Source organism: Pristiophorus japonicus, unplaced genomic scaffold, assembly GCF_044704955.1.
Source record: "Pristiophorus japonicus isolate sPriJap1 unplaced genomic scaffold, sPriJap1.hap1 HAP1_SCAFFOLD_113, whole genome shotgun sequence".
Taxonomy (NCBI): Eukaryota; Metazoa; Chordata; class Chondrichthyes; family Pristiophoridae; genus Pristiophorus; species Pristiophorus japonicus.
In genome coordinates, this window is record NW_027250788.1 from 1088751 (window position 1) to 1114510 (window position 25760).

Genomic DNA, 25760 nt, shown 5'->3' on the forward strand with positions numbered 1-25760 from the left:
CCAGAAAACTCACCTGACAGACGGAGGAAATGGTGGGATAGTCAGAATAAAGATAAAACGAAGAAAGCCTCTGTAATAATACTCGCCAGCTACAGAGGACAGATAAAAGAAATAGATACTCAAACAAATCAAATTCAATAATTAGAAGCTAAGATAAATAAGCTGGAGGAGATAAAAGACGGATAGTACGGTGCGCAGTCGTAGGAAAAAAATGCAAAGATTCCTCAAGCACGGGATGTTTAAAGACGAGCTAGGAGAAGCCCAGCAAAAGATAATGAAGTTGGGATTGAAAGTGGGGCATGATTACAAAGAAACTTTGGAGTGGGCAGAACAGGTGGAGGAGTTAAAGTCAGAACACAGGGAGAAGATACAAAACCAGCAGCAGAGACGAAGGGGGAGGAGACACCCCCCCGCACAGCTCCCCTGATATGTTTTAGCTGCAATCAGGGAGGAGGCGCAGGAAGGCGAGGACCCAACAGGCAAAGAAGGGAGCACCCTTTGGCAGTATGTGGATGATATCCTTATTGCCTCCAGCACAGAACAACAACACACTAGCTTTAACTACAAGGTGAGGAGCTCTACAGAGTGTGGGATTAAAAATAAATCCAAGGAAGGTGCAGCAGGGAAGGAGTGAAGTAACATATCTCGGACACATAATATCACAAGGGAAGAGACAGATGTCCGAGGACAGAAAGGAAACAATTCGATCACTGCCCAGGGCAGGGACCGTGACAGGGGTCAGGCTGGAAGGAGCGCTATTCAACTGCGGCAGAAATGCCCAGATCAGGAAATTGTGGCTGTAAGGTTAAAACAAGCTCTCACAAGTGCTGCAGCCCTGGCATTACCCGACCAGAATAGGCCCTTCCACATCTATACCCACCACATTAAAGATCATTACATGGGGACAGGCAGCCGCCAGTGGCAGAGTAATGTCGGGATACATACCCAGATACCTTAGTGGAATTGTTTAACACAGGAAGGCTAAAACCAGTATCCGACGTGCGAAGGGCAAGTTGGGAAGCATGCTCTTACCCCCCCACGGGACGGTGACAATAAAAGACAACTGTAACCAGCCTGCAGGGTGGATCATTACGCAGGGAGAGGAGAATCAGTGTAACACGACAGGAGAAGGCGAGGGAAGTAGTCAGGTTTCAGGAGGCAGACATGGATCTAGACGGAGATGGGTCTCGGCGCTATATCAACGAGACACCATGGACGGGTGGGCCGTGGGAGATAGCAGCAGACAGGTCAAAAGGGAAGGATTGCGAGAAGGGGGCTTATCAGCTGGAGTGGCTGAATTGGTGTCTCTCACCGAGGCTCTGAGGCTGGTGAAGGGAAAACGAGTAAACATCTCTGCAGACAGTCGATATGTTTTTGGAGTAGTGCATGATTATATGGTAGCCTGCAGCAGACAGGGATACATGACCTCAGGAGGAGGGGCGATTAAACATGAGGAGATTGTTAAACAATTAGTGGAAGGCTCCCTCCTACTCCAGGAGTGATAATAAAGGTCAACGTGCACATAAACAGTACCGACCAACACCAACAGGGAAACGCATGGGCAGACAAGGCAGCCACGCGGGTGGCAGAGACAGGTACAGTGGCCGGGGAAGCCCAGGTCGGAGCATGCACAATCGGGCCTGAGGAAGTAAACATGCTCAAGGTACAGGGAGAAGCCACTCCACAGGAAAAGGAGGGGTGGAAGTAGAGAGGGGCCCAAACCGTCGGGATATGGAGGAAAGATGGGAATGTGGTGGCCCCGGAAAGCATCTGGGGGAGCCGACTAAATCCATACAGGTAGGGCCAAAATGATAAACTCGATGTCCAGATGCTGGTGGTGGAAGGGAATAGGGAGAGATATAGAGGACCACTGTACAAGGTGCGTGACATGCACCAAATATAACCCAGGGGGGAAAGTAAAGGTCAGAATGGGACATCAGCCCCGACAGAAAGGACCCTGGGAAAACGTGCAGGTAGATTTTACTGGACCGTTACCCAGCAACACGGAGATGACAAACTGTCTGGTGATAATAGAGCAGTTTACGAAGTGGGTAGACGCTTTCGCCACGGGAAGTTGTTCAGCAGAAACCGTGGCCAGAATCCTAGCAGAGGAAATAATAACCCGATGGGGAATGTCACAGCAGCTGGACTCAGATCAAGGTCCCCACTTCACAGGGAAGGTGATGGAACAGACCTGCGCTTTACTAGGGATTAGGCAAAGGTTCCACATCCCATGCCACCCAGAATCCTCCGGAGTGGTGGAACGAATGAATAGGACTTTAAAAACAGACCGAGCTAAAACAATGGAGGAAAGTGGGAAAGGGTGGGTCGAGATGTTACCCCGAGGACTGATGATGCTCAGGGCATCCCCTCGTTGGACGACAGGACTGACACCCTTTAAACTAATGATTGGAAGGGCAATGAGACTGCCAGAGGTCTTGGTTACAGGAAGCGATGACGTAGGAGCTGAAAAAGACAGAATACGGAGATTTGTGATGGAACTCTGTAAGCAGTTACAAAACTTAAAAGCACAGGCTAGAGATCAGCAAGTAATCAAGGACTTCGAGAAGGACACTAAGGAACAGAAGGTCCAAATAGCCCAAATAGGCAGTCAGGTAAAGATTAACCCCGAGAGGTCTGGACTCGCACCGAGATGGAACGGACCCCATCAGGTAACAATGGTGGGTGACACGTGAGCCTCCACAGATATTTGGTTAATCCGCAAACGGAAACACCGGACCCAGTTGAAAAACCATGGTCACGAATTAACCGGTGTTGACCGGGAAATATTATCTTTTACAGGATTCTGATGCTCGTGGGAACAACATGGGGGAACTCATCTGCATACCTAGGACAACCGGCTGAGCAAGGCCTGTATTACAGGGGCTCGGATGACACTAGTTGTGATAAAGAATCAGGAATACTGACGGTGACGGTCGGAACAACAGTGGACTTAAATTGCAGCATCGGATTAACAGGCATGAGACACTGTAGCGAAGGTTTGTGTCGCCAATGGGGATGGGCCAATATTGCGGGAGTAACAGTTTGCATGAATTAGATTGCGGTGTGTTTTGCAATGAAACGGGGGGACGAAGGTACTGCACCTGGGAAAAAGGGGCGGGGTGTACAGATAAGGTGCACGCCCAAATAACTTCAATATTCCGGAGTACCCCAGCAAGGGAAGGATTTTAAACTGTTCTCATAAAATACAGCGTGGAAATGAGATAGGGATAAAAGTTCATCACATGCAAAGAGAAAATGAATGATTGAAGATACCACTGTCCCTCAGTAACTATATTATTAGTTCTTTCATTCTGAAAAAGTTTATAGGTTAATTAACAGTGATTAAATGAATTCTTATTGTTTCACATTAACTGCATGTCGGTAATTTTATTAGGTTTTGATTTAGAACCGGTGTTACAGAAGTTACCGCCCTGACCTGGAATCGAAGCTGTTTTTCGGTGGTATAAGGAGTGGTTTTACCCAATCATTTAAAGATGATTTCAAAGAATCACGTGGCATTAAATTCAGATCATGGTTACAATTTGTTTCGGTGTGAAACAAGTGGATTGAAAAGGACAATAATGACACCAAGCATTACGATGCAGCGATGCAGCAATGCAGCGTTCCCTGGTGGTCCAGTGATTAGGATTCGGCGCTCTCACCACCGCGGTCCTGGGTCGATTTCCGACCAGGGAAATTGCAATTCCATCAAAATTAAAACCTCATAAGAAAGAGTTACATGCATCTCATGGAGAAAAAAGATTCATTGATTTAAACATCATTAATATATCCATTGTTGAAGTTCAATCATTTAATTTGCCCTGAGTATGTGAGGAACTTTTATCCCGACCTCATTGTATTTTAGGAGCATACTCCAGCCCCGGTATCTCCACCTGTGAAAGTAGGAAACTGCTGGAAATACACAACAGGACGGGTAGCCTTTGACAAACAATTAAGCCCAGGTTACAGACTCTCTTCCTTCCCCTGCCCTTTGCGGGACACTTGTTCCCCTTTAATTTTACAGACTGACTGAGTTCACTAACCGCGGGGAGAGAGTAGGTGCCTCCACGGCCCCACTGTGCTAACATGGAAGATAACATGATGGGGATGTGGGGTGGTGGGTGGGGATCAGTGACATGTTTGTGTAAAGGGCAGCGGAGGAGAAGGATTGACAGCTGTCAGTGAGGGACAGAAGTTGTTTAAGGTGAGCCAACACATTCCCGATCAGCACAGAAGGCATTCACTGGTCACCTGCCCTCTGCTGTACTTCTGGTCAGAGCGGTTTCCGCAGTGGAGCCGTTATCACGTTTGCTTTCCACGTGAAAGGATCCCGTGCAGGAAGATTATGTTTAAACTTGCTGTGGATGAACAGTCATGGGCGAGTTTATTCTCCTGTCAAAAGGGCGACAGTGGCTTCTGCCTTATTCTTTAATTGCTCTTTATTTCACTTCACTAAATAGATATATTTGAGTGAGAGAAATTGTTCCAGAGTGTCGCCCATTTTTTTTTCCTTTTAAACACATAAAATAAGACCGGGGGAATAAATTCAGAAAACAAAGCAGAGGGATACAGACAAGAGGAAGAGAGAAGGGGAAATATGTCCACACCCAGAACTAATGCAGAAACCCCTCTGCTGCACTCGGGGTGGCCACCCACAGCCTGGATACACTAACGTCCCAACAGCTCATTGACTGTCGGAGTGGGACCGTGCGGCACTTCAGAAGACAGGACGAAAAAGCAAAGTCACTGATTCGGTCCCATGTGCTCCTCTAATCAAGAATAGCTACATATAAAAAAATGCTTTTATAATGGTTACACCTTATCTCTGCAGTTGTCAAACTGTAGGCTCATTGATCTAGAGGTATGATTCTCGCTTTGGAGTTGTTAATTAAATTTGTGAGAAATCGAGGGTTCAATTCCCAACTGAGCCCTTTATTTTGCCGTGAATTTTGAATTTGCACAGAACTTTTGCAAAGAAGGACTTGTATTTCTGCAGTGCCTTTCAGGAACTCATGATGCCCCAAAGCACTTTACAGCCGTTGAGTTATGTTTGAAGTGTTGTAGTGTGGGGAAAGATATGCCCAGATCAACCCACACGAACCTCAACTCTTTGCGAGGGAGTTCGGTGCAAATAATCAGGTGCCTCAGGGACTTGGACTTTCTTTGAATGAGTTCTGCTTGTTCCCGCATTCAAGCTTGAAACAGCAACTGGGCTTCCATCTCACGGGAGCAGCGTGTAGCGGTTAGTGAGTAGTTGACGAGGTTTGGGGTTGATGTGCATCACTTTCAATCTTTGAAATTTCACCAAACAAAGAAAAGGTGAATCCACTTGTCCTTGTAAGCATTTTGTTCGCATTTAATCACAGGAATATCGGCAGTCAGGAGCTGAAAAGGAATTAAAACCTAATACCGGCTTCGGGACAAAAAGAATACTTCGTCATAGACAAGGCACCGGAAGGCTGGAAGGTAGATCACTCCGGTTATGGTACTGGTTGGTGGTGACATGGAATTGTTTGCAGTGTGCGGGACCAGACTGCTTCCACACATCCACACTGAATGTCCCTCCATTTATTGGGAAAAGTACAACTAAGAGTGGACGAGTTCCATCCCGGTCGGAGCATTCTGAGGCTTTAACTGACTGACATCTTCGTTTTGGAAGTCTTGTAACATGTTCCTGCGCCTGTCTCTGTGGCGCAATGGGTTAGCGCATTTGGCTATTAACCGAAAGGTTGGTGCTTCGAGCCCACCCAAGGACAAAGCCTTTAACTGTTTTTCCCCGAGTATTCGGTGCCGCACAGTTCCAGGTTGTCATTGTGCGTTTTGGCTGCACGAATATATTCCAATATATTCGGCAAACATTGCCAGCTGTGCTGTTATCCAGTGAGTTCCCACTCCAATACTTTTATGAGCATTCAGTTCATGTAAAACGATAACAATTTTTTACATGATCATGTTCCTCCATCCAGTCCACTAGAAATGAATTATGTTACTGGGCTTAAAGAAACTGGTGGATATTGATTCCATTGATACATATATAGAACTGGAACTTCGGTCTCAAGTGCTCCTCATATCAAGACAAGGCACACACACTTTCAATGGTTTTACAACTGAGTCATAAACACTTACAATTTTAAACCATTCTCATAAAATACAGCGTATAAATGAGATAGGGATAAAAGTTCATCACATGTAAAGAGAAAATGAATGATTGAAGATACCACTGTCCCTCAGTAACTATATTATTATTTATTTTATTCTGAAAAATGCAATCGGTTAATTAATGGTGATTAAATGAATTATTATTTTTTCACATTAGCTGCATGTCGTCAATTTTATAAGGTTTTGAATTAAAAACGGTGTTCCAAAAGTTGCCGCCCTGACCTGGAATCGAAGCTGTTTTTCGGTGGTATAAGGAGTGGTTTTACCCAATCATTTAAAGGTGATTTCAAAGAATCACGTGGCGTTAAATTCAGATCACGGTTACAATGTGTTTCGGTGTGAAACAAGTGGATTGAAAAGGACAATAATGACACCAAGCATTACGATGCAGCGATGCAGCAATGCAGCGTTCCCTGGTGGTCCAGTGATTAGGATTCGGCGCTCTCACCACCGCGGCCCTGGGTCGATTTCCGGCCAGGGAAATTGCACTTCCATCAAAATTAAAACCTTATAAGAAAGAGTTACATGCATTTCATGTGGAAAAAAGATAAATTGATTTAAACAACATTAATAATCCATTGTAGAACATCAATGAACTGAAGTTTCATGTTCAGCCATGAACTCATTGAATGGCGGTGCAGGCTAGAAGGGTTGAATGGCTTACTCCTGCACCTATTTTCTATGTTTCTATGTTTTTATCAATCATTTAATTTGCCCTGAGTACGTGAGGAACTTTTATCCCGACCTCATTGTATTTTAGCAGCATGGTCCAGCCCCGGTATCTCCACCTGTGAAAGTAGGAAACTGCTGGAAATACACTTGGGACAAACAAGTGAAAGACACCTGGTGCTTGTGGGCAGTTTTGTTGCCTTTGTCATTGATGCTTGAACTACAAGTCGAGTTGTCAAATCGTGTGTTCAACCGGCAGTTACCTGTTACAAATCAACGGAGGAGAAACCAGTTTGTTGTCTACTGCTGCCTTTGCCTGCACAATGTGTGCTGAGATTATCTGTGCAATATGCATTCCGCAGGATGAATAAAGGCAACGCTTTTTAAAAAGCAGGCTGTTTTGTATGCATGCCTGTTTACTATGTGATGTCTGTAACACTGTTATGCAACACTGAATGTACCCTTACACTGTACAGACCTTACCTGTACACCAGAGGGTCTGCTGCTGGAGACCTAAGGGTTACCTGCACACTGCAGGTAACCCAGTATAAAAAGGAACTCACAGCTTGTTGTTCTCACTCAGGAGATGCAAATAAAGGACTACAGGTCTGCAAATTTAAGTATCGTACCCTGCCTCGTGGAGTCATTACTAAAGGTGCCGACATACACTACAACTAACGACGCGAATACGAGGTCACGAACCAGAAGCTCAGCATGTTGAATCTCAGTATCTTTCAGTAATTTACCGATGTAGAAAGATTGGAACACTCAAGGAGACTGGCTGCACCATGCGACTTTGGCGACCACCTAAATGAAGCAGTAAGGGACTCTAAACCGACGAGAGCAGTGCACCGCATTGATAATTTTAAGGCAGAAACGCTGCCCCGAGTCCCGCAACCCTGAGTCCGCCACATGGGGCAAACCGGCTAGCCCCGTGCTGGCACTGTTGAGGAAACCACAGGGCCCACCAGTGTCGCTACAAAGACTATACATGTAAAGAGAAAATGCACTTTCAAAGGATGTGCAGAAAAAGCTTTACTCACCACGTCTCTGATGAGTTGGCTGATCACCGGGGCTCCAACACAGAGGAAGTTGAAGTTGCTCAACCCCTGGAAGAAGAGTATGGAAATCATACCTGCTCCATCGAAAGTGCTCCGTGGACGATGAAAGTAGATGTTGACGGGGTCCCAGTTTCTCTGGCGAGGGACACAGGGGCGTGCCAGTCTATGATGAGCCAAGCGACCTTTGATGAACTTTGGATGAATCCCGCCAATTGACCACAACGGCATCCAGTCCAAGCGAAGCTGCTCTCAGGCCTCCATGGCATCGCATGGATCCATCACAGCATCCGCGATTCCACTGTCCAGCTCAACTGCCCTCAGCACCCGGGCAAAATCTCCGAGACCGAGGATCCAAACTCCACTTTCTGGGCTGGGGGAGCACTCCAAGAGGTGAATGGTGCCAAAAGAAATGGATTCCCGATGTCCAGGTTCGAACCTGTGGAAGGAAAGAGCTCCACAGCCGACCTGCAGGAGAGACAGAAAATGTCTGCCGCACCAGCACCACAAGGAGAAAAAACTAAAATCAAAATGGCCACGGCCATACCACCAGCAGCATTGGAGGAGCATCACATGACACTGAGCGGCCAATCAGATTTGAAGGCTCCCTTAAAGGAGATCGGTAACCAAAAATATTTAAAGGGGAAGTTTCAACTATTTGAGTAGACGGACTTTGAAGATAAGGATGCAATTTTCGGGTGCAAGTATGAAAATATATGCAATGAAACCATGAATTGTGATGCTGGTTTAATTAATGTGACTGATGAGATGAATGCAGATGTCAGTAAGGTTAAGAACAAGGTTATTATGCTTAACAATAATGATAGAGAATGTGAAATGCCTAATGTAACCATGTCTGTTGAAACCAGGACACCCTAAAGTGATGCAAATGCTAGAATGTATAATGCAGGTTCGACTATGTGTGATCAGAGCCAAGGTGCCAGGTATACCAGTAGGACACTGCCAAGGATATTGGGTCCTACAGGGACCATGCTGATGTCAATGGAATCTCCCTGTGGGAGACCCCCAGGTCCAGCAGTCTACCTGACCATGTAGCCTGGACCTTTGGAACGAATGTGATGGCCCTTGCAGGTCACACACACAGGCAGTGGGAGCAGACCCACTGCAGGGACAGTGGTCAATGGGCAGCCCAGCCACCACCAATGGCAACCTGCACCAGACCAGCCCTACAACCCCTGGCCACCAGGGCCAACACCAGGAGCATGAGGCCAATACCCTCCAGCTTCCCTGGCAAACCTTGGGATGACCTGACCCTCATCCCAATTGGTGGACAAGGAGCCCACCAAATCTTGTGGCCCTGCCCACCAGCCCACAACTACCCACATCACAGAGTATACACACCACCCACTGCCGTGGCTACCCACCTGAGGGATCCCACAACAGTGACAACTACTTCATCTGTGGGTGAGGGAGGGGAAACGGTACAAGGCCAGCCTCAAGCACAGGGGTCACACCTGGCACTAACGCAGCCCTCACCACAACTCCCAGAGCACACCACTGATCACCTCCCCTGGTCATGACAACAAGGTTATGAGAAATGCTTAGGGGGGAGTATTGTTGTGTATACATGCCTGTTTATTGTGTGATGTGTGGAACACTGTTATGCAACACTGAATGTACACACCTTACCTGCACACCAGAGGGTGCTGCTGCTGGAGACCTAAGGTTTATCTGCACACTGTCGGTAACCCAGGATAAAAAGAAACTCACAGCTCGGTGTCCTCACTCAGCAGCTGCAAATAAATGACTACAGGTCTCCACAGTTTAAGAATCACGCACTGCCTCGTGGAGTCATTACTAAAGGTGCCTACATACACTACACAGGCACTGCATGTTGTGCACGCAACAAAACGATGCATTTTCTTTTCATGCCAAGCATTTTACATGAATGCATTGCAATGCCAACACACTTTATACCTGGCAAGACTGAAGTACAAGCTGTGATGAACAGTGTGAAACAGAAACAGCTACTTGAGAAACCATAGCCTCGACGGCATCTGTGTGAATTGCTCTTCATCGATAATTAGCAGAGCGTAAAGTGGGGAAACTGACGGTGTGGATGAGAAAAGGCCGAGCCAAAGTGTAATGTTGGAGAGGATTTTATTGTTTTTGAGAAATGTTTCAAAGGTTTTGGGATGGTTGGTTCCATGGTGTAATGGTGAGCACTCTGGGCGTTAAATCCAGTGATCTGAGTTCAAATCTTGGTAAAACCTGAATGCTTGTTGTCCTAGCAGCTGAAAATTTGGAACCAACAAGTGAAAGACATATGATTCTGGTGGGTACTTTGTTGCCTTTGTCATTGAAGCTTGATTGACAAGTCTAGTTGTCAAATCGTGTGCTCATCCAGCAGTTACCTGTTACAAATCAGCGCATAGATATCAGTTAGTTGTCTAATGCTGCCTTTGCCTGCACAATGTGTGCTGAGATTATCTGTGCAATATGCATTCAGCAGGATGAATAAAAGCGATGCTTTTTGAAATGTAGGCATTGCATGTTTTGCACTCGAAAAAATGTTGCATTTTCTTTTCTTGCCAAGCATTTTACATTCATGCATTGCAATGCCAATGAAGTTTTTTACCTGGCAAGACTGAAGTACAAGCTGTGATGAACAGTGTGAAACAGAAACAGCTACTTGACAACCCATAGCCTCGACGGTATCTGTGTGAATTGCTCTGCATCGATAATCAGCAGAGTGTAAAGAGAGGAAACTGACGGTGTGGATGAGAAAAGGCCGAGCTAAAGTGTAATGTTGGAGATGATTTTGTTGTTTTTGAGAAATGTTTCAAATGATTTATTATTGTTGGTTCCATGGTGTAGTGGTGAGCACTCTGGACTTTGAATCCAGTGATTTGAGTTCAAATCTCGGTGGAACTTGATTCCTTGTTGTCCCAGCTGCTGAAGATTTGGGACAAACAAGTGAGAGACACCTGGTGCTGGTGGGCAATTTTGTTGCCTTTGTCATTGATGCTTGATCTACAAGTCTCGTTATCAAATCGTGTGCTCAACCATCAGTTACCTGTTACAAAATGTTGTAAACAGCTGTCTTGCTCTTTTCACTTCGTTGCCTTTAACCTCGAATTACCCGCACACACTCCGTTGTAGTAAAGGCAGGATCGAGTCTTTTATTTAAAAATTCATACTAAACAAACCAAGTATGAAAGTTACTGAGAACACTTCACGAAGGCAGCTTGCTTCGATTTCCGTGGCTGCTTGAGACACACACCTTCCGAATGTTCAGTGTCTCTGGTGTCTGCGTGTGTGAGTCTCATCTTTATACTCTTATTTCTTTGCATTTAGACAATCACGGCTAACTGCTTTGTGAATTGTTTAACATACAGACTTAATATTGCTTGTTTAACCTGCAGATGTCATTAAATAGTAACAAAGGTACAATCAAATATTTAACATACAGACAATGACCAATTACTCATTTCAATGGCTGAAGGCACCACTTTGTCTAACAGTCTCTTTCCATCCAAACTTCAATCTTCCTGTTTTTTAATCCAAACTTCAGACCACGTGCTGAAGCAAAGAGTTCAGCAATGCGGGACTGTGCTCTCACATTCCCCCACTTCTTCTCCTCGCCTCTCTGCAGGCCTTATCTGGGTAACATACATTTGCATGGTGGCTCGAGCTCGTTCAACAGCATTGTCCAGTTGTAGTCCTTGTTTTCAAACACGACATCCGCAGTAAATCAAAATGACCAGCACGACCAGCTGAACCAGCACCAGCATAAGGACAGGGTGTATCATTGTGTTCATCACGCCTGTTGCCGTCGGGCTCCATCCCAACAATGACTCCCAGCAGCTTACATGTTCAATCTGCTCCAAAGTTGTGTGCACGTTCTCGATTTCCACAGTGTGATGGTTAATGTCCACAACGATTGCTTGATTCAAACTCTGTAGCTGTTGAAATTTTGTATTCCATTTCCGTATTTCCTTCTTCCAAATAGGAGCACGCTTGGGGTCAAAGTAGGGTTCTTTAAGATTCAGATTCTCAGGATGCCATTTTAAAGTCCGTTGGTCTGTGATCACCATATCCATTTTTACTTAAAAGTCAACTTTCAATTTTTGATATTTCCGACTGAATTCCATGCTGTTTACATTCAGAAATATAAACTCGCAATCGGTGTCTTCGACTAAGTCTGTTGCCCTCTGCACAGGTTTTAAAAATTTCCTCTGCTTTGTGGGAGATGTGTAACAACATGCAGTAAAGGATGACGGAAATGCTGAATATTCAGTCGAGAGACCCAGTCCTTCTCTCAGTTCACCCTTCGGAACTGCTGTAGTTTACTCTCTCGACATTTGCAACGATCCAACTTCTATTTCACATCCTTTAAGATCATGTTTGTAACTCCCACATTTGAGCTTTTCACTGAACATCTCATCAGTTCTGAGACAGCCCATTCCTGCAGAAACTTTAAATGTTTCTGAACAAGCTTCTGCTCGAGAAGGACTGGGTCTCTCGACTGAATATTCTGCATCCTTTACTCGATGTTGTTACACTTCTCCCACAAAGCAGAGGAAATTGTTAAAACCTGTGCAGAGGGCAACAGACTTAGTCGAAGACACCGATTGTGAGTTTACATTTCTGAATGTGAACAGCATGGAATTCAGTTGGAAACATCAAAAATTGAAAGTTGACTTTGAAGTAAAAATGGATATGGTGATCACAGAACATTGGATTTTAAAATGGCATCCTGAGAATCTGAATCTCTAACAACCCTACTTTGACCCGAAGCATGCTGCTATTTGGAAGAAGGAAATACGAAATGGAATACAAAATTTCAACAGCTACAGAATCAAGCAATCATTGTGGACATTAACCAACACACTGCGGAAATCGAGAAGATTCACACAACTTTGGAGCATATAGAATATGTGAGCTGGTGGGAGTCATTGTTGGAATGGAGCCCGACGGCAACAGGCGTGATGAACACAATGATACACCCTGTCCTTATGCTGGTGCTGGTTCAGCTGATCGTGCTGGTCATTTTGATTGACTGCAGATGTCATGTTGGAAAACAAGGACTACAACTGGACAATGCTGTTGAACGAGCTCGAGCCACCATGCAAATGTATGTTACCCAGATAAGACCTGCAGAGAGGCGAGGAGAAGAAGTGGAGGAATGTGAGAGCACAGTCCCGGATTGTTGAACTCTTTGCTTCAGGACGCGGTCTGAAATTTGGATTAAAAAACAGAAAGATTGAAGTTTGGATGGAAAGTGACTGTTAGACAATGTGGTGCCTTCAGCCATTGAAATGACTAACTGGTCATTGTCTGTATGTTAAATATTTGATTGTACCTTTGTTACTATTGAATGACATCTGTAGGTTAAACAAGCAATATTAAGTCTGTATGTTAAACAATTCACAAAGCCGTTAGCCGTCATTGTCTAAATGCAAAGAAATAAGAGTATAAAGATGAGACTCACACACGCAGATACCAGAGACACTGGACATTCGGAAGGTGTGTGTCTCAAGCAGCCACGGAAATCGAAGCAAGCTGCCTTTGTGAAATGTTCTCAGTAACTCTCATACTTGGTTTGTTTAGTATGAATGTTTAAATAAAAGACCCGATCCTGCCTTTACTACAACTGAGTGTGCGCGGGTAATTCGAGGTTAAAAGCAACGAAGCGAAAAGAGCAAGACAGCCGTTTACAACATTTTGTAACAGGTAACTGACGGTTAAACACATGATTTGAGAACTAGACTTGTAGATCAAGCATCAGTGACAATGGCAACAAAACTGCCCACCAGCACCAGGTGTCTTTCACTTGTTTGTCCCAAATTTTCAGCAGCTGGGACAACAAGAATCCTAGTTCCACCAAGATTTGGACTCAGTTCGCTGGATTCAGAGTCTAGAGTGCTCACCATTACACTATGGAACCAGCCATGGTGAAATATTTGAAACAATTCTCAAAAACAGCAAAATCATCGACAACATTACACATTGGCTCAGCCTTTTCTCATCCACACCGTCATTTTCCTCTCTTTGCTCTCTGCTAATTATCGATGCAGAACAATTCACACAGATACCGTCGAGGCTGTGGTTTCTCAAGTAGCTGTTTCTGTTTCACACTGTTCATCCCAGCTTGTAATTCAGTCTTGCCAGGTAAAAAGTGCGTTGACATTGCAAAGTATTAATGTAAAATGCTTGGCATGAAAAGAAAATGCAACGTTTGGTCGAGTTAGCGAGTAGGTGACGAGGTTTGGGGTTGATGTGTGTCGCTTTCCATCTTTGAAATTTCACCAAGCAAAAAAATGTGAATCGAACTGTCCCTGTTAGCATTGTGTTCATGTTTAATCACAGGAATATCCGCACTCAGGAGCTGAAAAGGAATTAAAACCGAATACCGGCTTCGGGACAATCAGAATACTTCGTCACAGACAAGGCACCGGAAGGCTGGAAGGTAGATCACGCCGGTTGTGGGAGAGCTGGTTGGCGGTGACATGGAAGTGTCTGCAGTGTGCGGGACCAGACTGCTTCCACACATCCACAATGAATGTCCCACCCTTTATTCGAGAAAAGTACAACTGAGAGTGGACAAGTTCCATCCCGGTCAGAGCAATCTGTAGCTTTAACTGACTGACACCCTGGTTTGGGATGTCTTGCAGTGGTTGTCAGTGTAAGTATCTGTGGCACAACGGGTTAACGCGTTCGGCTGTTAACTGAAAGTTTGGTGATTTGAGCCCACCCAAGGACGATGCCTTTAACTATTTTTTCCCGAGGATTCGGTGCCACACAGTTCCAGGTTGTCATTGTGCATTTTGGCTGCACAAATATATTCCGCAAACATTGCCAGCTGTGCTGTTATCCAGTGAGTTCCCACTCCAATACTTTTATGAGCATTCAGTTCAAGTGTAGAGTTTGAGTGTATACAGAACTGCACAGAGATATCAGAAAATTTAACAAGGCTGTGGGACATTGTGTTTTGTTAATATTGAACCATGAATGTGAATAAATCAATTTTTTCAAAAATTTATAATGAACAAGTTTTCAAAATATTTCCACACAGTTTCGAACTGTGGACTTTTCGCGTGTGAGGTGAATGTGATATCAACTACATTACGGAAACACTACAGCAATGTTAGGAACATAACCAGAGCTTTAACCTACACAGCTGGCCTATACTTCAGGAGCTGGTTTTACGAGAATAGAAAGAAGGTGCTATATTTAGGAAGGCTGTGCTTGTGGCAGGAATTGATCGAGTGTTTCCCAGACTTTACACATAGGAACAGGAGGTGGCCTTTTAACAGCGAGTGGTTAGGATCTGGAATGTACTGGAGGCAGACTCAATCTTATCTTTCAAACGGGAGCTGGATAACTGTCTGAAGGAAAAACAATTGCAGGCCTCAGGGGAAAGGGCGGGGGAGTGGGACTCGCTGAGAGTCGGCACGGGCTCGACGGGCCAAATAGCCTTCCGTGCTGTAACCATTCCATGATTCTATAAGTTAGTGGCACATTTCATAGTGTGGGTGGAAGCAGAACAATGCAAAGGGACATGGATTGAGTCGGCAAAATTAGAGGCATCTGATTCAGGAGATTCGGGGGGTGTGGAAATTCGGGAGATTAATGACTTTGAAAGGAACATTTTTGTTTAGTGCAGTTTCGGTCAGAGAAATGTTTGTGAAAGGAATTTTTTGAACAGAGGAATGCAGCATTTAAGCTTCTGCCTTTACACTTCTTTCTGGGTGTCGGGGTCACATTTCTTTTCCATGTCATTCTTCTCGAATTTATATTTCCTTTGGTGTTTCACAATAACCAGGCCCTTGCTCGAAAGTCAGTCGCACTGTTTGCCCAGTCTCCTGTTGATGTTACCAGCAATGAACATTTTGAACCAGACCCCGAAAGCACAGTGTGTAAAATGGGACATGTTTTAACAGTTAACGTGGGGCTCGAACCTCAAATTAGAGATTAAGATTCTCATGCTCGACCGATTGATCTCGTGGGGCTTCAGTCAAATACACGTTTCTGTCGCTGATTGCAGCCAGGCGCCTGTTGGCTCTGCCCCAGATGTTTAAACTTGCTGTCGAGGAACTGCCAGGATCCTCTTGAATGGTGGACCAGACTCGAGGGGCCGAATGGCCTACTCCGGCTCCTAATCCTGACATGTTTATGATCTTATGACCTTTCCAAGGAGAACAAACTCGCCTCTGAGCATGCATGAGGAGAAAGTTCCAGAAAATATTTCCGCCCGGTGAGCTTTCGCGTGTGAGGCGAACGTGTTAACCGCTACACTGCGGAAACATCTCCACTTTCAGACCCAGGTCAGACAGAAATATTACGCAAGCAGGTGCTGAATCCCAGTTTTTAGGAGCTCGTTGTGGTGCCAAATGATTAAAAATAATATGTGTCACAAGTGGGATGAAAAGCCAGGCTTTCAGAGATGACTGCAACTTGAACACAGCACCTCAGACCGCTCAGTGCTGTATGTGGCCATCTGCAAGTTGATTTTGAACTTTTGTATCCTGTCACATGAAATAAATGAGGGCAGCAGGCGTATCTCTGTCTGACACTGGGAAAACAGTGAGACAAACCTTGGAGCAAGGGTTTGGTTATTGCAACACAGCAAAGAATATATTAATTCTCAAAGAACAGTATCCAAGAATACAGTGACCCTGATGTGATTTGAGCATGCAACCTCCTGATCTGGATTCAGACTCACTACTGTTGCGCCACGAGGCCTACACACTTAGTTTGAGATGTTCGTCTATATGAAGGTTTCACAATACAAGGGGCTTTAAAATCCCCGCCCATTCCCACCAGGTGTCAGAAGCAACGCTCACGTGCCAGACACCGGATGTTTTTTTCTTAAACTTTTGTGTTGCTTTCATGGGAAAGCATCATTAATTAACCCCTCACCTTCTTTTGCACAATGAAAGAAATGCTAACTGAGTGACAGTCGATACTTCAATTATTTGTCCTGTGCTTTGGGGAGCGGGCAGGGAAATGGACCTGAGTCCATGATCAGATCGGCCAAGATCGAGGGGTCGTATGGCCTACTCCTGCTCCTATTTCTTATGTTCTTATATTCTTATGCATGTTAACCTATTTTACACACTGTATTTTATGAGTCTGGTTCAAAATCTTCATTGCTGATGACACCAGGAATTTGAGGCAACTTTTGTCAAATTTAACAGCACCGGTTATTCCTACCGTGCACAGAAAATAGAATCAGTAGTGAAGATAAAATCCCATGGTGCTCATTTTCAGATTCAACGCACTAGGATTTCAAATAAAGTGAAATAATTTTACAGTGAAAAGATTTGGAAGTGTTACTTGTATTTGTGTCTTTAATTAAACTTTGTGGCGTCTGACTCCCGTTCATGCCTCTGCTGAATACGAAAGGAGGGTTTGACGTTGACCAGACTGCACTGCCCCTGATATTTGTGAGCTCATCCTTTATATTCAGTGGTTTCTCACCCTTTGATGGGCTGCAGTGTAGCGGATATCACGTTGGCCTCACACGCGAAAGGTCCGCGGTGAATCCGTTTTCTCTCACTGAAAGTTATATCGTTATTGAAGTGAAATAAAGAGCAATGAAAGAATAAGGGAGCCCTTTTGCCAGGAGAATAAATAGCAAATAAAAACAGCAAATGCTGGAAATCTCAGCAGGTCAGGCAGCATTTGCTCGGAGACTAAACTCGCTTTTGATTGTTCCTCCATAGCAAGTTTAAACATAATGCTCCTGCCCGGAATTAAACCAGGCACTTTTTGCATAGAAAACACACATGAAAACCACTACACTACAGAAACTGCTGGTACAACAGCCCCAACAGAGGGGAGCTGACCAGTGAGCTCCCTCTGTGCTGATCGGGAATGTGTTGGCTCACCTGAAAAAACTTCTGTCCCACACTGAAAGTTCTCAATCCTTCTCCTCCACTGCCCTTTACAGAAATGTCATGGATCACCCAGCCACCGTGTTCACTTCCACATGCTCACAGTGGGGCCACAGAGGCTCCTACCGTCTCCCCGCGATCAGTGAACTCTCCCAGTTTACAAAATTAAACCCGGAACACGTGCCTGACAAAGGACAGGAGAAGCCAGATAGTCTGTAAGCTCGGTCTATCACACAAAGTATTGGTATTCATGGTGATTACAGCAATTATTAATCGTCTCACAGACCTCAATTATTTTTATGCGATGAATTGATTGAGAATTGAAACCAGGTTAGTGCGCCGGATCTTAACCCCTCGACCACCAGGGAACGGTTATGATAGATTTGGATATATTTATATATATTTATATATGAACCTGAATATCAACGGCTAGCTACCTAGACCTCATGGTGAACGGTTGTGTATCTAACTTTGAGCGAGAGAAATTGTTCCACAGTGACACCCATTTCATCTTTTGTTCCCTTTTAAACACTAGAAACTGAGACAGGGGGAATAAATAGAGAAATAAAAGCACAGGGATAAAGACAAGAGGAAGAGAGAAGGGGAAAGATACTGTCCCCACCCAGAACTAATGCAGAAACCCCTCTGCTGCGCTCGGGGTGGCCACCCACAGCCTGGATACACTAACGGGAGAACACCAGCGGCAGGTCGGGGCCATAAAAGGAACGGCGAGCGGCCCTGGGAGCAGCTTGGAGGTCCCGGGAGACTACTCCAGGGAGCAGCGCGAGCTGGTGCAGGAGGGCGGCGGCAGCGAAGAGTGAGGTCATCAAGGTCCAGGTCAGTGATTGGAGCGTGGGCAGATACAGCAGGAGCGGCGAGATCGGGGCGAAGGAGCAGCGAGAGACTGTAGAGGGACGTGATCGGGGCCCATGGGAGGCATGAGTTCAGGGCCAGGGGCCCAGGGGCAGCACGGGCCAGCCCACACTGCGATATGTGTGCGCACTAGCTCCGTGCAGCAGAGCTGATCTCCAGTCGTCTTGGTTAACCCTTGCCACTGGACCAAGACCTCGCTCTGTCAAGCCCGTGTGGTGGCTGGGGTGCAACGGACACCACACGTTAAAAAAATCCACGCACAGGCATCTTCCACCCTTCGGGATGTAGTTCGGTTCCTTCATTGAAACACCTGTAAACTCATCCTTTTTCGGCATGGAAGCAAGTCTTCCTCGTTTCGAGGGACCGCCTATGATGATGATGATGATGGATTCATTAACGTCCCAACAGCTCATTGACTGCAGGAGTGGGACTGTGCGGCGCTTCAGAAGACATGTCAAAAAGACAAAGTCACTGATTCCGTCTCATGTGCTCCTCCTGTCAAGAATAGCAACACACACTAAAAATGCTTCAATAATGGTTAAATCTTATCTCCACATTTGCTAAGCTCGTTGGTCTCGGGTATGATTGTTGCTTTGGGGTTGTTGCTTGAAATTTGCGAGAGATCCTAGTTTCAAATCCCAGACGAGCCTTGAATTTGCATCGAACTTTTGCAAATAATGACTTGCATTTCTGCACTGTCTGTCAGGAACTCATGATGCCCCAAAGCGCTTCACAGCCTTTGAAATGTTGTCACGTGAGGAAACATCTTCCCAAATCATCCCACACGCACCTCAGCTCTTTGCAAAGGAGTTCATTGAATCAAAGAAGCTTACAGCACAGAAGGATCCGATACCTCGCCATCAGATCGCTTTCTTTAGGATTTAGGTGCTCCCAGACCAGCGTACACAATTCTTCATAGGATTTAGTTGTTGGTGTTACCGGAGCTAGAAGATTCTTCATGAGGCCATAGGTTGTTGCCCCACAGACGGTAAGGAGGATCGCCCTTCATTTGGCAGCGTTGTCGTCCACTTCCAGATCATTGGCCACGAAGTATTGGTCGAGTCTCTCCACTAAGGCCTCCCAATAGTCCCCTTTTGAGAATGTCTCCAGGATACCAACTGTTCCTTGCATTTTCGCACGTTTGTTCGTTGTCTCGTCACCAATTGATACGCTCAAAACAAAGGATGAAACTGAGTACTGTGAACAATGAGTAAGTGTGACATTAGCTTCTTTAATAGGACTCCAGAGTGCAGGTACCTCGTGCGTGGCCTGCTTATATACTGTGCTCCTAAGGGATGCTGGAATCCTATGGGACTCCGACAGGTAGGCCCTCTGGTGGTGCTATGTACAGGTTGCCAAGGGTTAAATACATAACAAAAGGTGTGGACGGAAATCAACCATCAAAAGCCCTGTCATTAACCACAGGGGTTTCCAGCATTTTTAAGAACGCAAAGCACTTTCGGTGCTTGTCCTTAAAATTGCAGACTTGGAAATTGGGGAGTTTAATGACTTTGAAAGGAGAACATTGTTGTTTGGTGCAGTTCCGGTCAGAGAAATGTTTGTGAAAGAAACTTTTTGCAGAGAGAGGGATTGAGCATTTCAGCTTGTTGCTGAACACTTCTCTCTGGGCACTGAGCTACGTAGCAGATTCCATAGTATAGTGGTTATCATGTTTGCCTCACATGTGAATGGTCCCTGATTCTAGCCAGGACGGAAAAATTATTTTTGAAGCAAAAACTTGGCTGCAATAAAATGAACAAAAGCAGTCCAGGGTACATTGTCGCATGAGCAATGAACATTTAAAACGAGTCTCCTCAAATACAGTGTGTGTAAAATCAGATAGGGGATAAAAGTTCATCAAGGATTAAAGTTTCCCGAAATATTAAAGTTCAGTAATTGAAATTTCGACTGTCCCTGGTAGCATTTCTTTAATTCTGCTAAACAACGCTATCGGTTTATACCAGCAGATCTAAGCTGCATTTGGAACCCGCAACCAACTCATTAATTATTCGCTCTTCCCCAGTTTCAGAGCTCAGAGGGTTATTGTCCATCCCTGGGATGCAAGCTCCCTCAGACCCAGGCCAAAGCTCCCCATACACCGATGTAGGTGAGGCCTTTCGAAGATTCCTCTAGCTCCTGCGTCACGTAGACCAAGGTCAGGTCCAACTTGGTGAACATTTTACTCCAGCCAGGATCGCAAATAGGTCATCTGCCTTGGATAGCATGTACTGGTCCTCCAATGAAAAACAGTTAATCGATACTTTATAGTCCCCACAAATTCTGACCGTGCCTATGCCTTTGAGAACCAGAACAATCCCATTCGTTGAACTCCATTGCTGCAATGATGCCTTTCTGCTGCAGCCTGTCCAGCTCAATTTCCAGTTTCTCTCGCATCATATATGGCACCGCCCGTGCCTTCTGGTGGATGGGCCGTGTACCGGCAACCAAATGGATCTGAAACTTCGCCCCTGAGAAACTTCCAATGCTCAGAACCTGGGTACATGAGGCATCATCGACAGACGAAAACGCTCGCATGTCATCCCAGTTCCAACGGATTTTTTCCAGCCAGCTTCTGACGATCAGTGTGAGGCCATCTCTTGGCACAATCCATAGTGGGAGATCATGCTCTGCTCCATCATAGGAGACTTTTACTTCTGCGGTGCCAATAACTGGGATCAGCTCTTTGGTGTAAGTTCTTAGCTTGGTGTGAATGGGGCTAAGCTTGGGCCTGTGTGCCTTGTTGCACCACAGCCTGTCGAAGGCATTTTTGCTCATGACAGACTGACTCGCACCCGTTCCATGGATACTGGAATCCCGTTCAGTTCAACTTTTAACATGATCGGTGGACATTTCGTGGTGAAGGTGTGTACCCAGTATACTGCTGCCTCCTCGGTTCGAGTCTCTAGTTCAGCCTGATCCACCATGGATCGATCTTCCTCTGCAACGTGGTGGTTTGCAAGGTTTGCAGTTCGTTTGCACGTTCGCTGGAGGTGTCCCAGTGTTCCACAGCCTCTGCACGCATAGTGTTTTATAGCGGCATTGATGGGCTCGATGATCACCTCCGCAGCGCCAACAAGGTGTTAACTGCCTCGCATTAACGATTGATGGTGAACTCTGGGTCATGTGAGGTCGTGCAGCTGCTGGCGTGCATGTTCTGCCATATTCACTCCTGCCCGAAAGCGATGCTACTTTGTGTATAGTACTAGCCGAAACCTCTTTCTGCTGCAAAATGTGTTTGGTGTTATCGCTGGTGGACATAAATGCCTGGGCTATTGTTATGGCTTTGCTCAGATTCGGTGTTTCAACAGTCAATAGTTTGCGGAGGATAACCTCATGGCCAATGCCAAGCACAAAAAAGTCTCTCAGTATTTGTTCAAGGAATCCATTAAATTCGCAATGTCCTGCAAGGTGCCTTAGTTCGGTGACGTAGCTCGCCACTTCCTGGCCTTCAGACCGTTGACACGTGTAGAACTGATGCCTTGCCATCAAAACGCTTTCCTTTGGATTTAGGTGCTCCCAGACCAGCGTACACAGTTCTTCATAGGATTTGGTTGGTGGTTTCACCGGTGCTAGAAGATTCTTCAAGAGGTCATAGGTTGTTGCTCCACAGGCGGTAAGGAGGATTGCCCTTCGTTTGGCAGCGTTCACGTCCCGTTCCAGCTCATTGGCCACGAAATATTGGTGCAGTCGTTCCACAAAGGCCTCCCAATCGCCCCCTTCTGAGAATTTCTCCAGGATACCAAAGGTTCTTTGCATTTTCGCGTGGTTGTTCATTATCTCGTCGCCAATTTTATGCTCAAAATAAAGTGATACAAATGAATACTGTATGCAATGAGTAAATGTGACCTTAGCTCCTTTAATTAAACTCCAGAGTGCAGGTACAGCATGGGTGGCCTGCTTACGTATAGTTCACCCAAGGGATGCTGGGATCCATTGGGACTCCAACAGGTAGGCCCCCTGGTGGTGGTATGATACAGGTTGCCAAGGGTTACATATATAACATTATGATCACTCATTCCAAGGGGATCCTTCATGAGGAGATTGTTTATTAATCGTGTCTCATTGCACAGGACCAGATCAAACATACCCTGCGCCCTAGTTGTTCCGTTAAATACTGTTCAAGGAACCCATCCCTTATGCACTCTATGAACTCTTCCTCAAGGCTACCCTGACCAATTTGATTTGTCCAATCAATATGGAGATTAAAATCATCCATGATTATTGCTGTTCCCTTTTGACAAGGGCCCACTATTTCCTGGTTTATACTCAAACCAACAGAGTTGCTACTGGTAGGGGACCTATAGACTAGGCCCACTAGTGAATTTTTCCCTTATTATTCCTTATCTCCAAACAAATTGTTTCAACATCCTGATCATTTGAGCCAATATCTTTTCTCACTATTGCAGTGATTCCATCCTTTATCAATAGAGCTACCACACCTCCTTTTCCTTTCTGTCTGTCAAATACCCCTGAATATTTAATTCCCAGTCCTGGTCACCTTGCAACCATGTCTCTGTAATGGCTATCAGATCATACCCATTTGTATCTATTTGTGCCGTCAATTCATCTATTTTGTTACGAATGCTACGTGCATTTAGACAAAGTGCTTTTAAATTTGTTTATTTACCCTTTTTGCCTGCTTGTTTCCTCTCTCTTTCAAACTCACTTTCTTTATTTTTGCTTTCTATTTCCAGTATTATTCCCCTCCCTACTGAATCTATTCTCAGGTTCCCATCCCCCTGCCAAGTTAGTTTAAACCCTCCCCAACAGCACTAGCAAACCCCTCCGTGAGGATATTGGTCCCGGCTCTGTTTAGGTGCAAACTGTCCGGCTTGTAAAGGTCGCACCTCCCCCAGAAGTGGTTCCGATGCCTCAGGAAACTAAAGCCCTCCTGCCTGCACCATCTCTACAGCCACATATTCATCTGCTCTATCCTCCTATTTCTGTACTCACTAGCTCGTGGCACTTGGAGTAATCCAGAGATTACTACCTTTGACGTCCTGCTTTTTAATCTCTCTCCTAGCTCCCTAAACTCTGCCTGCAGGACCTCATCTCTCTTTCTAACCATGTCATTGGTCCTGATATGGATCACGACCTCTGGCTGTTCACCCTCTCCCCAGAATGGAGGAGATGGTGTTCCCATGCGCCTGCTGCCCTTTTCCTTCTAGGCGGTAGAGGTCGCAGGTTTGGGAGGTGCTGCCAAAGAAGCCTTGGCGAGTTGCTGCAGTGCATCTTGTCGATGGTACACACTACAGCCACGGTGCGCCGGTGGTGGAGGGAGTGAATGTTGAAGGTGGTGGATGGGGTGCCCATTAAGCGGGCTGCTTTGTCCTGGATGGTGTTGAGCTTCTCGAGTATTGTTGGAACCGCACTCATCCAGGCAAGTGGAGAGTATTCCATCAGACTCCTGACTTGTGCCTTGTAGATGGTGGAAAGGCTTTGGGGAGTCAGGAGATGAGACACTCACCGCAGAATACCCAGCCTCTGACCTGCTCTTGTTGCGACAGTATTTATGTGGCTGGTCCAGTTAAGTTTCTGGTCAATGGTGACCCCCAGGATGTTGATGGTGGGGGATTCGGCGATGATAATGCCGTTGATAGCCGGGCCTGCTTAAGTTGCATGTTCCTGAGGCTGATTGCTGCCAAGCGCCTGTTGGCTCCGCCCAGTGGGTTTACCTCGAACTTCAAACCACGGAACCGGTTCTCCAGAATTCCAAGATGTGCACTGAAATCAACCACCAAAAGCCCTGTCATTATCCACAGGGCTTCCGGCAATTTTCTGATCACAAATCGCTTTCAATCCTTGTCCTTGTCCAGAAAATTGCAGCCACAGAAATTCGGGAGTTTAATGACTTTGAAATGAAAACATTTGGTGCAGTTCCGGTCAGAGAATTGTTTGTAAAAGGAACTTTTCGCAGAGAGAGAGTGACTGAGCAATTCAGCTTGTTGCTGAACACTTCTCTCTGGACACTGAGCTGAGTTGCAGTTTCTGTAGTGCAGCAATGATCATATTCATTTCACACGCGCAAGGTTCGTGGTTCGAGCTTGGGTGGAAACATTATTTTTGAAACAAAAACTTGTGTGCGATAAAATTGAACAAAAGCAGTCCGGGGTACATTCGCGCATGCTGCAAGCTACCTCAGACCCGGGCCAAAGCTCCCCGTGCACCGAGCACAGGCTCAGGAAAACCCCGGGAGAAAGGATATCCCGGTCACTAGGCCTTTCAGCAACACTGAACAAGCGCCCGGTCTGAAACTTTCCAGAGTAATAACTCACAACTGGAATAACAAAGAGTCAGTCTGGGTGAGCGGTCTGAGGTGCTATGTTCAGGTTGTAGCTTCCTCTGGAGATGTGGGTTCGAATCTCACTCCTAACTTTACAAATGGTGATCTCAAAGTTACTTCCCAAACTGGGAAACGATCCCGGGTGGCTGTAGTGAAAGGTATGGTTTTGTGAAGCATTGAAATTGCCCTGCAAATATCTCGCACTGCGAATTTGAACTCACGGTTATAATTTGTTTCAGTGCAAAAGAAGGCAGGCTCGAAGGGCCAAATGGCCGACTCCTGCTCCTGGTTCTTGTGTTCTTATGCAGATCACAGAACAGATGATTAAATTATCAACTCTCCCTCAGTTCGCATTTCTTTCATTGTGCAAAAGAAGATTATGGATTCATTAATGATGTTTTTCCGTGAAAGCTACATAAAATTTAAGGAAAAATAATTACCCAACATGGGGCTCGAACCCACAACCCTGAGAATAAAAATCTCATGCTCAACCGACTGAGCTAACCAGGCTGCTCAGAAGCTTCCCTGTTAATCCCCTTCAGAATATTGTACATTTCAATGAGATCACCTCCCATTCTTCGAAACTCCAGAAAGTATGGACATATTCTACACAATCTCTCACCATGGGACAGTCCTCTCATCCCAGAAATTAATCTGGTGAACCTCCGTTGTACCACCTCCAAGGCAAGTGTATCCTTCCTCAGATAAGGAGACCAAAACTGTGTGCAGTACTCCAGGCGTAGCAAGACTTCCTTACTCGGAGTGCAGCAGCAGCTCAGAGTGCAAAGGTAAGAGTTTGGTAAGTGGGACAGTTTGGACAAGTGGGAGTGGGAGGTGTTGCTTTGTCTTGTT

General features: G+C 45.6%; 3 non-coding genes across 3 annotated transcripts; 2 read left to right on the forward strand and 1 right to left on the reverse strand.

Annotated features, from left to right (window-relative positions):
- Nucleotides 1-5685: 5685 nt before the first annotated feature.
- On the forward strand, nt 5686-5759 carry trnan-auu (transfer RNA asparagine (anticodon AUU)). The gene has a single exon. It is a non-coding gene; the product is annotated as a tRNA-Asn (tRNA).
- A 4953-nt stretch (nt 5760-10712) lies between these two features.
- trnaq-uug (transfer RNA glutamine (anticodon UUG)) lies at nt 10713-10784 on the forward strand. The gene has a single exon. It is a non-coding gene; the product is annotated as a tRNA-Gln (tRNA).
- A 14561-nt stretch (nt 10785-25345) lies between these two features.
- On the reverse strand, nt 25346-25418 carry trnak-uuu (transfer RNA lysine (anticodon UUU)). The gene has a single exon. It is a non-coding gene; the product is annotated as a tRNA-Lys (tRNA).
- Nucleotides 25419-25760: the final 342 nt, after the last annotated feature.